Below are 4,601 nucleotides of genomic sequence, written 5' to 3' on the forward strand. Positions count from 1 at the left end.
ATGACGCCACCGCCAGTAACAATGTCACTCACAGTTGTGTGCCCCCCGGTCCACATAGTTCTTCAAATGAATAGACCCAGGATCCGCTGTAACAGCGACGGGCCTCTCCGCGGCCGGACCAGCCGCCATACATGAAAAACCAAAGGTTGCCCTCAGAGGAAAGGCCACACACGGGGGGTTAGTACCTCCATCGTGAGGACAGCAGCGGAGCCAGCCTCCACCCTCCAGCACTAGCCAAACATGTTTCGGAAACAACTTCCTTGATCACTGGCAATAGAAGGACGAACACCTGCGATGAGATAGGCACACCTCTTTATTAAAGTAAGTTCTGCCCCAGTGGGCGTAGAGGTCTCGCTGAGTAGGCGTGTGCACTGCTGCACTCTGGTCTGAGTAGTCCCGCTCTTAAGATCCAAGTGGGTGCAGCTGGACGCCTCCCATCATATCAATGTTAACCCCAGTGGGTTTGCTTAAGGGTAAATTCATGACGCCACCGCCAGTAGCAATGTCACTCACAGTTGTGTGCCCCCCGGTCCACATAGGTCTTCAAATGAATAGACCCAGGATCCGCTGTAACAGCGACGGGCCTCTCCGCGGCCGGACCAGCCGCCAAACATGAAAAACCAAAGGTTGCCCTCAGAGGAAAGGCCACACACGGGGGGTTAGTACCTCCATCGTGAGGACAGCAGCGGAGCCAGCCTCCACCCTCTAGCACTAGCCAAACATGTTTCGGAAACAACTTCCTTGATCACTGTCAATAGAAGGACGAACACCTGCGATGAGATAGGCACACCTCTTTATTAAAGTAAGTTCCGCCCCAGTGGGCGTAGAGGTCTCGCTGAGTAGGCGTGTGCACTGTTGCACTCTGGTCTGAGTAGTCCCGCTCTTAAGATCCAAGTGGGTGCAGCTGGACGCCTCCCATCATATCAATGATCATTTTTATGATTTGGCAGGGAAGTGAAGACAAATTAAAACTGTTTCATAGTTTTTTGAACACCAATGAATACAATATAAAAGTTACTTTAGAATATAGTACTGAGAAAATTGTCTTTCTAGACGTTGAAATGTATGCTCACCAAGGACGTTTAGAGTCAAGACTTTATCGAAAACCAACTTCAACTAACTCTATTCTGCACGCAAGATCCGGTCATCTTAAAAGACAGATCCATAATATCCCATATGGGGAATTTTTAAGAGCTAAGAGGAATTGTAGTGATGATAATGAATATCAAACTACCAGACATAACAAAACGGTTTCTTGAAAGAGGATATGAAAAAAAGGTTGTTGATCAAGCTAGAAAGAGAGCACTACGAGTGAAAAGAGATACATTACTATATGACAGACCAAAATCAGAAAAGGCTCAAAAGGAAACCATCAGATATATTACGACCTATAGTGATGGTAACAATAGGGTTTTTAAATCTCTTTGTAAGTATTGGGATGTGCTAACTGTCGATAGAGATATCTCCGATCTTCTGGGTAACAAACCCAATATGGTATATAAGAAAGCACCTACACTAAGGAATATTTTGAGTCCTAGTGACACTATGACATACCCTATTTTATATAGTGATAGTGACAATAAGATATCGAGCAAAGACTCACTAACCCCAGGATCATACAGATGCAGTCAATGCATCTGTTGTAAACATGTCATTAATAAAACAACAAAGTTCAGTGATCACTCCAATAAGAATATTTTTACTATTAAAAGTTTCATAAATTGCAATACGAGTCACTGTATATATATAATGACATGTGTATGCAAAAAGATTTATGTTGGTTCATCTATGAGAAAGTTAAAAATTAGATGGATGGAACATCTCAGAGCGATAAAAAATTGTGATCCAAAATATCCCATGGCCGTCCACTTTAAAGAACATCACAAACGCATTGAAGTAAGTGATATTCAATTTATGGGCATTGAACAAGTCACTACTGACAGAAGAGGCGGTGATTTGGAAGCAAAACTAAGATGTAGAGAAACGTACTGGATAAATAAACTTCAGGCTGTACAGTTTGGACTCAATGTAGATCGATAGATATACACTCTATTAAAATAAATTTGAACTTCTTATTTTACGACCGTTAGTGTGCAGTTCAGACTCTTTAAAGATCGTTTTTGTACTTTTAATTCAAATTGCAATATATTATTGAATACTCCATAGTTCCCCAACCGCCTGCACATCAGTGAGATAAACATGAAATTTTGTAAGCTCAACTCTCTTTTCAAATAGAGTAACTTATTAACTTCACAATTGCTCACATTTGTTGCGGGCTTAATATTTAATTTCATCCTTGACTGTGCATTATCTAATGAACATTACGACTCGAAAGTTACTGGCCCACTGGCTACGCATGCAAAACCCTTCCCTATTAACGATATATGGGTTTGGGTTCGTTTTTCAACGGAACGCTCATGGTCAGAAAATTTATAATATATATCTCTTAATTTTACTTTTTCCTACTGATATTTGTATAATATACAATATGTATTTAAAATAGCTGATTTCATGTAAATAACAAATGTTGGCGATTCTCCCAACACATCATTTTAAATATTCCTATAAGCCCTACATATGAGAACATATGACCTATCGTGTATAATAAGACTAATTATTCATAGAACATATGTGGGTGTTTAGTCCTATGTTGATAGAAAGACAAACTAATAGTAACTGAATCACTATCTGACTTATAAGGGATATTTCTCTTTATATATATTTTTTTCATATTATTAGAGTTATTTTCATTAGCGCTGCATATGAGAAGATATGGCTCAACGTGTTAAACCAGAACGTTTCTATGATAATCCTGTTAGGGGTTCGAATCCCCACAGGGTAAGGATAGCCAATAACAATAAAGAGAAAATTCTTTTGCTTATTATACCAATTTCTCGTATTTGATTAAGAATATATGAACATGTATCCCACTATGGGAGTTTGCAGGAATAAAATAATTTAAATAGATAATGCCTTTGTTAGGATAACATCCTTCTTTATAACATATTTTAAAAAATGAGCAAATCCAGCATGTAGATCGAAGCGAACGCTTAGACTCTTTCCCGCCGTTTTTTGAAATGTCCAATTAGGACAAAAGTATATATAGCGGCAAGAATCAACCGTTACTAGACTCGCGAAAGCAAATTGGAACCGGAGAATACGGGACGTCTTCCCTACTAGCGGTAAGAATATGGTGTGGACACTGCAATTTAGACCCGATTTTAGGTAAAAAGTATTTCAGTTTGAGTAGAACTTAATAATGACAGCGGAATAAATTTTGGTCTTAGTTAAAGTGTTTTTAGATTAAATTACTTGCCTTGGAATTCTATCTTCCCCATTTTCTTTAGATCAGGCTACCGTTGAATCTCCTATAGCTATCAGCGATGCTCTCTGCCTTTGATATTTTTCAATAAACTAATAACCGTTCAAAAGGAATATATAGAAACCGTATGAAATAACTAGAGTCCTTCTAGGAATATATATAGCCTAGAAACGAGATTATCATCAGTACAGATATTTAAATAGAAGAATAATGTCCTTCTCCTAATAGTGAGTCATGGGGAACAAATAGATTGTTATTTATTATATGATTTCAGATCGTATCATGGATCATTAAAGAAAGATACTGACTGACTTATTTTCATCAACAAGATCGTCGAATTAGAATGTACTTTTTTAAAAAGGTGAGAGTTTATTACTATAAGATTGGCTGGTAAAAAATTAAATTTAGTTTATATGGGCATCACTTTTGAATAATAATTGAGCAAATTTTAATTTTAGGAATTACTTCGAACAAATGTAGAATACTTTGCCTAGCGGGAAAGAAACAACCGTTACCCTTGCTAAAAAAGGGGACAATACATTGAAGATGAGGTAAATTCTGCTCCTGCTCCAATAATAAATAATAAAATTTTTTTTACAAAGTGCACTGCTAACAGCAATTCTAGATTAGGCTGGTGTATCTATATGCTAGCCCCTCCTTTTCCTTTATCATTTTGCTTTCACTTCTTATTGTACTTAGAAACCATCTCTGTACTTGTTTTTCAGTTTCACCATTTTTCTCTGTTTAATTTTTCTCTGTTTAATTTAAATTACTCTCATAAATAATTGAGACGTGGTGTAATAAATAGTATTCTAATGATGTTAAGTATATGTTGGTTCTATGTTAGCATGTCGGATCTACTTAGACATATCTGTTATTTAAGTGTATTATTTTGTTTATGTAACAGCCTTGAAGAAGCGCAGGTGGCGCGAAACACGTGTTGGCTCTTGTAAACGATGTGAACTGTGACCTCTAAAGAAATGAAAATAAAGCTTCATGAATTGAATGAAGAAGAAGACTATTTTGTGACATAGTTTGGAATCTGTGTATATTTATGACTCTCAGATGTACTTGTGTTTAATATTCTGAAACTACACTGGTGGGGACCAGTGTCTGAGACTTTTAGGCGCCGGGCAATTTTACCTGTAACCCAATCTTTTTTTCAATATATATATATATATATATATATATATATATATATATATATATTTCTTCATGTGCAGCTATATGGTGATGTTGATGGAGCTGGTAAAATGTTTTATTTTTATATACCCAATCC

General features: G+C 37.1%; 1 long non-coding RNA gene across 1 annotated transcript; it reads left to right on the forward strand.

Annotated features, from left to right (window-relative positions):
- Nucleotides 1–3,139: 3,139 nt before the first annotated feature.
- LOC146805624 (uncharacterized) lies at nt 3,140–4,314 on the forward strand. The gene is made up of 4 exons (XR_014967482.1): nt 3,140–3,182; nt 3,597–3,683; nt 3,781–3,873; nt 4,230–4,314. It is a non-coding gene; the product is annotated as an uncharacterized LOC146805624 (long non-coding RNA).
- The last annotated feature ends 287 nt before the right edge of the window (nt 4,315–4,601 follow it).

The sequence above is a fragment of the Triturus cristatus genome, chromosome 8 (genome assembly GCF_964204655.1).
Source record: "Triturus cristatus chromosome 8, aTriCri1.1, whole genome shotgun sequence".
NCBI classification, from domain to species: domain Eukaryota; kingdom Metazoa; phylum Chordata; class Amphibia; order Caudata; family Salamandridae; genus Triturus; species Triturus cristatus.